The following is a 12,142-nucleotide window of genomic DNA, read 5'->3' as shown; positions in this document are numbered from 1 at the left end:
TTGACAAGCATACATTAGTGTTGTGTCAGCCGTGCTAAACTTACGTGCTTGAAAAATCTAGATATTTTTTTTATACCAGCAGATTCTAAACAATTTTTATTATGTTTAAACAATGCGTATACTTTCCTTAATATGTATTTTGTATGATGTTCATATACTCACACAAATTATACTAATTGTACGACATATGTATATATTATTTAAATTAGGTGTAGCACAGTACCACAATAGGAAATTTTATTCACAGGCGGGTACTTATGCCCTAGATTATTATTTGAGGTATTTGTCAATGAGTAAAAATCCCAATACACAAGAATAATAATTTCATCCCACATATCCATTTGGTATTTTAATCACAGTTTTGTATATATCCGCTGTATCTATAGTGGTACAATTTTAATCACGCATAATAGTTTAATCAATTAACATTTTCATTAGTATTCTACCATCTGTTTAATTTCTCAAATTAGGAAATATGAAAATGCGTCTTATCAACGATGAACGCATATCCGTATAGCAAAACAAACTTTAATATGGCGCTGGCACTTTTAGGCCCTATAATGTGTTTGTAATTATTTCAACATGGTGATCAAACAAGACGGAATAATTTAAACAACCAATACAGGCGTACGGTGCAGTTACTACGAGCGACTATTTACATCTACCGATGTAGGAACCAGAGTACACTACACTAATACACAGTGGACAGTAGAGTAGGCCTAGCGGGTAAACCAACACGGCTGAATCAGAGGTAAATGACCGTAAAACTGGTGCCAAGATCTCTCTACCTCTACCGGGTGTCAGTTGGCCTTATTGACACCTCCATATCGACTACATTGTACCATGGTGTCATATTTGCTGTTAAACTCGAGCAAAAACATTGCAACTTTATTTACGCACGACTACTACATACTCACAATAACCACCTTGATTATCGTGTCAGAGATAAGGTGTCATAACAAAAGGTAAGCATATAATAGTTATTGTAGTTTGAATACTAATGTGCTGTTTGAAGACAATGCCATTTTATTTTTTTTACAATAAACATAATAATAAAACAGAGTATTAAAAAAATAAAGCATAATTACATATCAATGAAATACATATTAATAGTAAAAATAGTAAACAAAAAACTCCCACAAAGGCATGGCCTGTTCGTGGGTATACAAGAAAAGTTTAGTGAATTTTAGCTTCTACAATAAATAATGGACAGTTATAATATTTTTGTATAACATAAAAAAGAAAAAATAAAATATTCTCTAAAAGATAGTATGGTATTCTTTTAAAGCAATTAAAAAAGGAAATAAAAAATATTTAAAAAAAAAACACAAAAATATTATTAAAGGGCAACAAAATAAATCATATAAAAAAAGAGTTCATATCTTTAGTTTGAATCCAGGATAGTGCATGTTTTTTAAAAGAAGGAAAATTTTGAAAGTTTGGAATCGATGAAATATTATCAGGAAAAAAAGAATAAAACATTTTAGGGCCTATAAAATATGCATGTCTCTGTGCGAGCCTCGTTTTACAATGCGGTATTTCTAACACACGATTCCTTCTTTGACTTGATCTATTTAAATTACTTGTAAATAAATTTTGGTTGTTAAATATATATTTTAAGCATTGAAAACAATATATTTGTCTTAGATCTAAAAGTTTAGCTTCTTGGAACAATTGGAAAGAGGGAAAAGTGGATTTTTGTGAAGCATTATTTTTAATATAAATTTTTGAACAGTTTCTAATAGTTTAATATGATTGTTGTAAGTTCCCCCCCATCCAATTATTCCATAAGAAAGCGATGACTGTACAAGTGCATAATATACATTACAACATTAAAAAAAATAAGACTTACCTACATTAACATTGTTGATATCATTTGGATATATTTCCTAATAAAACTCCGCAGTTTACTCATCATCAAACTCTACTGGTTTAGTTTATTCTTTATTGTAACCATCGATATTTTTTGCTTAAGCAAGCATAATTTTTTAAGATGCCTGCCTACTAAGGCAAAAACGGTGGATAAATAAATCAAAGTTAAATTAAACTTAGGAGTTGAAACTATGCATCCATCTACTTGCAATAATGCATATATTTTTTTATTTTTTTAAAATGTTATTCAAAATTGTTTTCTTAGTTTTTTTTTCAACTGGTTCAAAGTATTTCTAATACCAAATTATCTTTTTTTTATCGACAATTCTATAACTGGTAATATTTTATTCTTTTATATAGTTTATCTTTTTTAGACTTTCTTAATTTGTTAATTAATAATATTGTTTTAAATGCTCTGTATTACTTATGCTTATATGTATGTATATTTAATTGTATTTGTAACTAATATGTAAAAGGCACTAAGTGCCGTTTATTTCAATAAAATAAAATAACGGTTTAGATGCCCGACTTAAGTCGAGGAAAGTATATTAGGAGTGATGTCTTATTAATAATACATCACTGTTTACTTAGACCTTGATTAATTTGCCTACGTTCAATAAATATACGGTAATATACAATAATTTGTTGCTGGGTAATTTTAACTTTTTACTTTGTGGAGACAATTTCGTATTTGCAATAACGTTGTTACGAATCATAAGACTAAATATTTAACGGAAATGTTATTCCTAGAGATCAAAAAATACTCATATATAATTTCGTGCGTTATTTAATAAATGAACATGTAATCACGGATTATAACAGTTATGTGAATGCACGCGGCGGGCGTGTACAGTTTGACCTAGTCCCGGTTCTCGGGTGCCGAGACTGCCGAGTTCTGGGAACGAGAGTTGGCGTCTTCGAAAATACCAAATGCAAATGCTCAAGACCTATATTATATATATACTGGTATACCAGACATGTTACAAGACTATCCTTGTAAAGCTCTTTCATTCACCTTTCAAATTAATACAACGTTGGTGTACGAAAGATACCCAAAAGAAAAAAGCAAAAGTAAAAATAAAACGAAGATTCGTGTAAAAAAAATCGTCATTATTGTCACCATAATGGTGCATAATATAATATGCCATTGTATTGGTATACCATTTGAATCATTTCTGGATTTATTTCTTAAAAGAAAATGAGATTATTTTTAGTAATTAATATAGCGAAAACACACGTTAACACTTATGACGATCTTGCCGAATTAACACTTGTGTCGAAACAAACCCAAGACCTGGTGCATGATAGTGTTTAAGAAGAACCCCAAAAATATTTTTTATTATTAATTCATATAGTTACATAAATGATACATGTTTTCTTTTTCTTTTTCTTTTGCAATCTACTTTTATATATTTAGTTACTGTAACTTTCCAAAAGAGACTAGCTCTTGTGCTTGGAGAGTGACTTTCACTGTTATAGTTATTTGGTCATTTTAGTTTTATGTTTTCGAATATAGTTAAGAAAAAAAAATTTCGAAATAAAAAGAAAAACAGAAAATAATAATACAGTTATACTAATTAAAATAGAATGCTTTAAATTTATTTACTGATATACGAGTTTTAATAGTTGTTGGTTCATTGGGCAGATTATTTTAATTTTTGTAACTAGTTTCAAGATGTTCCTATTGCATTTATTTTTTAAATATTTACATTTACGTGACAAAATTTATTTTCAAAGGTTTGTATTTTTCTTACAATAAAAATATATTTGTATTTAAAAATGTAATATAACGTTAGCATTAAATAATTTCTAACCTGTTCTTCGGTTACATTTTTAATACGACATCCGCATATTTTCGGCTTGTATAATTTTGATTGTAAATTACGTAGTGATGAAACATATTTTAACGGACTTTTCTTCATAAATCTTCACCTGTTGATTCATATCATTGTTATGAAATTAATTACGTTTCAGATTTTCACACGGAAAATTGCAAAACAATATATATAACAGACAATCAATCTGCCAGAGGTGATATTCGCTATTAATTATTATATTATAACCTTTTTCCCAGAATTAATCCCGCCAAACAAATATTTTATATTAATTACTGAAATAACAAATTAATTGTAAAAAACTACATAAAAAAAAATTAAGTGATATTATCAAATTCGTCTGACTTAAAACAAGAAAGATCCAGATTCGAGTCCAAGATTGCATTTATTTTTTAAATATTTACTTATCGCTTATTTTTAATTTATTACTTGCTTATTCTTTGTTCAAAAAATGTAAAAAAATAAGCTTTTTAAATTTTTAACTGGCTCGTTCTCATATAAATTGCTCTGAATTTACAAGCTTTATAAGTTTTAGTGTCCAACGCATACCAATCAAACGTTTTTCAGTCAATCAATATCACAATATTTTAGAAATAAAAGACAAACCACGCCAACTTAAATCCTCAAATTTGGAATAACCCGTGACCAGTTTCATTGCTTTCACGACATCTTCAAGACTGGTTGCTCTGTTTTTTATAATTAATTTTAGTAATTTATATATTTAATTTATTTTTAAATGTGATTTTGTATAAATAAATCAATTTTTATAATGAGAATACCAGTCTTGAAGAAGTCGCGAAAGAGACGAGACTGGTGACTAGTTATTCTAATTTTAAAGTCTGATTGGACTCGTATTTAATTTTTATAATTAATTACAATGAACCAATAATTTTTAAACTTGAATGTTTTAGCATCACAATATAGATGATTATTTTAATTCACCAATTACCCGAATGCTCCAGATTCCAAAATTTAGATTTACATACGTTAATTTTATACGTAGCTTCTGAAAATAGTAAAATCATTATGTCTATGACATGTTTTTAAATTTTATTTATTGTCACTTTTTATCACAATCATTTCCCTACCGGTACCACGTTTCTCTTGGCACTCATCGCCTCTTCAATTGCAGCGTATCTAGATAGTTTTTGTTACATGGGGGGTAAGGTGATCAGTCTTACGTCTTAAGGTGTCAGTCAAGGAACATTTATATATTGCAGTGTGGAACCACTTTTAAACCCTATATTTTATAAAACATCCACCCTACCAGAAATATAACCTACGGCCGCGATTACAAACGCTATCTTTATCGGTAAATATCGAGGCGGTATAAAGTTAAATCGATATTGTACGAAAATGAGTATAATTGTATGAAAATTATAGATATCTTCGTCGGTAACCTGTAATTGAACATGTTTGGGAAAAAAAATATACCGATTCTATACAGAAAACTTAATTTTACTTTATAGATAAAATTTAAGATTAATGTTGACATCCCATGTAATACGGGCCCTGGACCTCAAAAATTGTACGCGAAGGCGCCAACCACTACACAACGAGGTGGACTTATCTTCACTCGATTTCCTTTTTCATGATTTTTACTTGAGAGAAGCCATCGAGCCAAAAACGCTCGTCTGGGTAGTCATTTTTAATTACGTAAAACATATTTGTGGTTCTCTGATATCTGAATCTAACGGAAGGAGACACGGACAGATTTATGTTTTGTTACACAGCGCGCTCGAGCCGTATTTCTGTACCAATGTCTACGTCTACCGAGCTTACATTATTTATAAGATACTTTGATAGAAAGTAAATAGTGTTTAACAGGGGGCACGTTACATCACCGCCACAATAATAATAATTGGTTGACGCCATCTTCCGTTGGAGTTCACCGTGGTCGCGATTAGTGATCAGTTTACAGAAATATCTCCCAACTGCTTGTTCCCCGAACCCACCAAGGCTGGGATATTAGTGTCGTTATTACGTTTAGCGTTTAGTATAATCTATGTCACGGAATACCAGAATTAGATTTCGTCGTTTTGCTATAAAACTTATACGGCCGAGAGAAACTAATAACGACAGATGGTCGGCTACAATGGTCTATTGGATTTAGAAATAGGTTTATTTCATCAAAATAATATAGCCAAATATTCCAAGTAATTAACAATATTACATACGAAATACATGCCTTAAGGCTGTAATCTAGTAAAACGCACTAAAGATGAGGAAATCATACAATTTTGCCATTTTAAAAATCGCGTAATTAAAAAAAATAAAAAACATGCGTAAGATAAAAACAATGTTTTTTAAAGGTATTTCTATTTAAAATGTACATAAAGGTTTTATAAAACTAAAATATAATTACTTTTCGAGCGGCTTGAAGATAATATATGGAACAATGAAAAGGTCGCAGCAAAATCTTAAATTTTTGTTTTTGAAAAGAATTACGAGCATTTTAAATCAAATCAAGTTTGTGACATTTTTCTGTATTTCTACGTAAAATTATGCCTTCGGCAATGCTTCAAATATTTTTTAATTATTACAATATTTTAGTTGAATTCATTTTTTATAAAACTGAATTTCTTTTTTTTAACGATGAGAATTCAGGTTGTAAATAATTTATTTCTTACAATATCCATTTTAGATTTGTATTATCTTTACAAATCAACTAATGTAACATACCCCCATCGATGTAAGATGTAACAGAAATGACATTCAGAAGAAAGGACTTATTAAAATTGCATTTCTGATGTAACGGCCGTTTTATGTTTCGTATAACTCGATTAAAAAACGTGTAAGGAAAATGATTATGATAAATAGCACCGTTTGAAGCTTAAGACTGATTAGTAGCAAAAATGATCCTGATGCTATTGGAATACCAATACAGTGCCCTATACACAATGTGGTGCGGATAGGGAAATAATTATGATGATCGGGTATTTAGCGGGTTTTTAATTTTTTTTTTATCAACATGTACCTAAGCATTATTAGTTAGTACATATATTTTATTTTCAAGTTATACAAAACACAACATTTTATATCCTAGAACTTCAATATCCTTCAGTCGCAATGATGTAACGCAATATCTAAAATAAAATGATTAATTGAATTAAATCTGAATATAGGTGCCCGTACTTATGTTTAAAAAAAGGATCTTGTTCAAACGATCAGTGTATTCAAAGCAATGTTATTTAAACAATTTATTAACGTTTTTATTTTTTTTTTAAATATTTTTTTTGCATTCATATTAATAACTTATTGACAAGCATCTTTTCTTTATCGACTTCGCTTTATTTAAAAGATGCATGTAGATTTTTCGTCATGAAGAATTCATGAAGAACCGTACGTTTAAAAATTCAAGACAGCTTTTGAATTCTCGTCACGCTAAATATGGGTCAATCTCTTCGCATTAGATCGTGTATTCTGACTTAGATATGATTACAGGTATTCTGAATGTAATTTCGATGCGGTCAACCATTTCCTAATATCAATACTCTATTATCGCCAAGAGTTCAATGGCCGAACTGTAAGAAGAATTGCACAGAGCTTAGTACTTGAGGTACCGTTGCGTTTGTTGGATAGAACTTAGCAGACTAGACTCGGCTTCTTCGTTCTCTTATATGGTCGCGATACCTGACAACCTGACAACCTGACCAATCAGACCGATACCTAACTCGTCGCCTAGAGCAGCAATATGACTACAGTTGAAAACTGTAACTCACAGCATAATTTGTACGCGGAACTACGCAATTTGTCGGGGGTCACTAGACACAAGACCCATGACGAGACATTTACCGGTAGTAGGGTGGGTGCTACAGTAATTAGACATGCTAAAGTAGTTGGACACTAAATGCAACTTTCAAAAATAAAAGTGTTTACCTCCACCATAAAATAATACATTTTCAGGGTGTTCTTTTTTTAAATAAACGCATCCATATATTTTTTAAAAAAATCAAATGGGAATATCTATACATGTCATATCATTTGACGACATACCTCCAACTTGCGAAAAAATGCGCTTTTGTTATTCATTGACACTGGGATCGCAAAATTTAAAAAAAAGTTTTTGGCACCTCTGTATACTTTTGGACTATTGATCATGCAAAAACAACGTGGGAGACTTGAAGCCTCGAGTATTCATTAATATTTTATTGATTCAATAAGAAATAACCTATATTGCTCAATAACTTAAACAATTTAATGTAATGTTACAGCAATTGAACGCCTCGTCAAACAACTGTCGCAGCTTGATTTTTTTAAAATACTATAAAAGTCAGATAGCATTATTGTTTTGCGTAAAAAAATTAGTTTACAAAATATTTATTTGATGGAAGCGTAATCGGAATCGAGTATTAGTGATTGTGAAAGCACGACCGACATGTGCACACATGTTCAAAATTACAATAGGGGGACGTGATTTTTTTTTTCTCTCATTTTTGTAGCTAATTGATTTATCATTAAGTTCAGTTTTCCTTTTTGTTAAATTGATAGTAAATATATGTACCTCAGAGGCAGACGATGCAAATACCATTTTTTAGAAAATTACTTTTTAATAGAATAATGGTGGCGAAAACCATTTCTTTTAATGATAGAAAGATGGTTACATTACATGTTATAGTTAAGAATTAAAAATTTAAAAAGGATGTTAAATGTTAAAACCAGAAGGATCATAGAAGAAGAAGGATGTATATGGAGTTGTATCCATTTTTGTATTTATGCTTGCATTATTTTTCATTATTTTTTTTTATAAACAATAATTGATTTGCATTATACAATAAAGTTAAGTAGATAATTATAATTTACCACCAACTGTTTATAATATATTACGCATACACGCAGAAGGCTGCAAATCAACAAGACACTTTTTTTTAAGGTCAAAAAGCAATTAAATAAATATAGATTTTTACATTAAATTAAAGTGCTTAAAGTTAACACTAATACAAAAAAAACGAGAAATCTGTTTATCTTTTACAATTATTTAAAAGGCATAAATAAAAACTTCCTTATGTATTTGGCTCTACTGAAAAACTAGCTATTTGGATATTTGCATCTGTCTGGCTCTGAGGAACAGATATAATATAATATATTACAACATAATCAATTTATAAATAAGTTAACCTTGTCCATTTACTATGGCAGATGTCTCAGTACTATAATAATGTGTCGAATGACTGTGATTTATATGTTTTTCCATTAAAATAAATATGTATTTGTTTATTACTAATTTCAAATAAGTTTTATACAAAGTCGTTAAATTTTACAAAAAAAAACCTTAGATGTCGTTTAGTACAGTTCTACCCTGCTTGATAAAAAAATCTTTAGTGTCCAATAGCTGTAGCATCCACCCTATGTGGATTTCGCTTTATTTTTAGATCACCATTTCCATTGATTCAATCGTATCGGTGTCAATCTTGATGTGTTCTTGAGCTAATTCATCCTTAAATAATGACATAATACTAAGAAAAATAACCAGCGTTGACACTATATCATAATACGATAATAATAATCATAATAAGAGGATATCACAATACTGCCATATACGAGTATGTAGGTATAAAAAATATAAACAAAAAAAGGCTAATCCCCAAATTTAAACAACTGACAGAAAGACCTTCCGAACCAAATCACGAGGGTTGCTATTTAAGTTTTGAGATATGGCAAAACCAGTGTAAATATATGTCAAATCTGACAATGTTATCGTAAAGTTTGCCATTTTAATGGTTAACGTACTCAGAACGTTTTGTCATACGAGTGATATTTGTGTTGTTTACAGATACTTAAAAAAATAATTTTGTTAAAAAAAATGGAACTGAATCGTGAACATTTTCGTGCGCTGATTTCTATGCTTTTAGACGTGGATTAAACCAACAACAGTGTGCCGATCAACTCGCTGCGACTTTTGGTGATAAAGCACCATCTCCAGCCACCGTGTTTCGCTGGTTTTCTGAATTCAACCGTGGTCGCACTTTGTTACAGGACGAATTTCGTGAAGGTCATCCAAAATCGGCTGTTGTGTCAGAAAAAAATTATGCTTTGCGTGAAATGATATTGCAAGATCGTCATGTGACATACCCTGAGATTAAGGCATGCTTGGGCATTAGTTCCACCTGCATACATTCAATACTGCATGAATATTTGGTTGTTAAAAAAATTTGCTCGCATTGGATACCGCATAATTTGACAATCACTCAAAAAAAGGCTTGTGTCGATTGGTGCAAACAAATGTTTAACAAAATCTATCGCGGTGCTTCAAAAGACGTCTATAAGATCGTGATAGGCGACGAATCATGGATCTATGCATATGAATCCGAAACTAAACAACAATCGACTGTATGGGTCTTTCAAGACGAGCCAAATCCAACAAAAGTTGTTCGCGCACGAAGCATTTCGAAGGAAATGGTCGCCTGTTTTTTCGGCATAACTGGACATGTCGCCACCGTTCCATTAGAGCAACGTAGAACGGTCAATTCTGAATGGTACTCCACTATTCGTTTGCCAGAAGTGTTCGTAAAAATAAGGTAAACCAATTCCAGAAAACGAATCATTCTCCACCACGACAATGCAAGCTATCACACATCAGCTCAAACAAGTGAATTTTTGAGCATTCAAAACATCGAATTGATGGGTCATCCGCCGTACAGTCCTGATTTGGCACACAGTGATTTTTTCTTATTCCCGCATTTTGAAAATAAATTGCGAGGTCAAGGTTTTTCGACGCCTGAAGAAGCGGTTTATACGTCCAAATCAAATGTTTTGGAGGTATCAAGGTATCAAAGAGGCTTCAAAAATTGGTTTCAAAAAATTTAAAAAAGGAGAATATTTTGAAAAACCATAAAGCTTTTTCCGATTATAATATTTGTTTTTACTTGTCTATCTTAAAACTTAAGAAGCAACCCTCGTAAAACAGTGACTACAGAAATTAAAAACAACTAAAATGATTAGCTTTAGCCCTACGGGAAATTGGATACAATAAATGTTTTCTTGGGCGCAGTAAAAATAGGAGCATTAAATTATACCGAAAAAGTTTCTTGAAAATGTACGAAAAAAACGAACTACTTTGAATGACGTCACTAGTTCATATGAATCAACCAATGATTAACTTTTCTAGATCAAGACTATCTATGAAAATGTATTCATACGGCGACGGATTATTTATATTTTGTGTTAACACATCACATTTCATATGTTTCTGTGGTAACCTTAATAAACGACGTCATCCACCAAACTAGACTTGCAATAATAATAAATTGTTGCCTTACTATCGCTGTACCCGTCTAGCTACACAAAGCGAATTACGTAAATCCTTGAGAATTATAAGAAAAAGAAATAATCAAATGCAAATACTGTTTAGCACCGATACTTTTTATTAACGTTTTGACGCTGGCTGCCAGGAAATCTCCAATAAATCGATCTCGAATTTTAATTACACGAAAATAACTATAACCGCATTCTATCATTATTCATTTTTACGTTAAAAATATTTTGAATTACGGCTTAGATTATATTGTAATATTTACATAATATTATCTCCGTTTAATATAAGCGTCACCAATTAACTGAAATTAGTTGCTCTACCTGTGAGATATACATAAATACTATAAAAATAATCAAACATGTTGTGTTTTATAGGACGAAAATAGAAGATTGTCTTTGATATCTTATTATTGATTAGCTCAATATAAAACCGGAACTAGATTTACATATCAAGGCATTTTACGATATAATTGGTGTATGTAATGTCTATCGGTAGATGGTCCTCGCAAAATATTCTAATATGCCATTATACATTTCTAATTCGGGTTCACGTTGACGATATAACATAAATATCCCAACTAGAAACCCCAGACAAAACTTACTCTTTTAAACCGATAACCATAGAACTAACTATGGTTTCCATTCCCCTATGCCCAGAATTCTTAGGTCTGCCAACAAACATACCAGTCTTGATTTCTTTGATAACAAGTTGTCTTCTTTCAAACGATCACTAAATCAAATTCAATTATAAACACCTCTCTCCCGCTTCCACTCCCACAAAGTCTACTATAAACAATTGTCTTTCTAATTTTTTTATAATAATTTTCTTTGTATAAATGAGTTCATAAAAATGCCCATTGGGCGCATATATAAATAAAAAAAATAAATAATAATAATAATAATACCTGTACCTTAGAGGGTAAAACTTGGGAATCCATTTTTTGCTATTTTGAAGTTAGAAATCGCAATAAGCTTTTTTTATTCGCGAATAAAACACCAAAGTCCACTTTCGTCATAAAAATGTTTTTTTGAAAGTTGGAATAAAAATCTGAAGTCCACTTTTTTTTAATGCAAAAAACATCAGAAGTCTCAGATGCGTTATTTTAATATGTACTTTTATTATCAAAGTAATCATTATTTTACAATAAAAGTTCATTATAGATTGAAGTTAACTCATTTGG

The 12,142-nt window shown here is 30.6% G+C and overlaps 2 protein-coding genes across 3 annotated transcripts in view; one reads left to right on the top strand and one right to left on the bottom strand.

Annotated features, from left to right (window-relative positions):
- The window catches only part of LOC148280978 (plasmolipin-like), an 81,139-nt gene that overhangs the window by 55,170 nt on the left and 13,827 nt on the right, over positions 1-12,142 (bottom strand). The gene's annotated exons all lie outside the window — the stretch shown is intronic.
- LOC148280977 (uncharacterized) overlaps positions 2,095-12,142 on the top strand; it is a 34,239-nt gene continuing 24,191 nt past the window's right edge. The window contains exon 1 of the mRNA XM_088227500.1: positions 2,095-2,453. The gene's annotated coding sequence lies outside the window, so the exon portion shown is untranslated. The remainder of the gene's footprint in view (positions 2,454-12,142) is intronic.

Source organism: Micrasema longulum, unplaced genomic scaffold, assembly GCF_059751315.1.
Source record: "Micrasema longulum isolate JH-2025_06_02 unplaced genomic scaffold, ASM5975131v1 h1tg000508l, whole genome shotgun sequence".
Taxonomy (NCBI): domain Eukaryota; kingdom Metazoa; phylum Arthropoda; class Insecta; order Trichoptera; family Brachycentridae; genus Micrasema; species Micrasema longulum.
The sequence above is the reverse complement of the archived record's forward strand: the minus strand, read 5'-3'. Positions and strand labels throughout refer to the sequence as shown.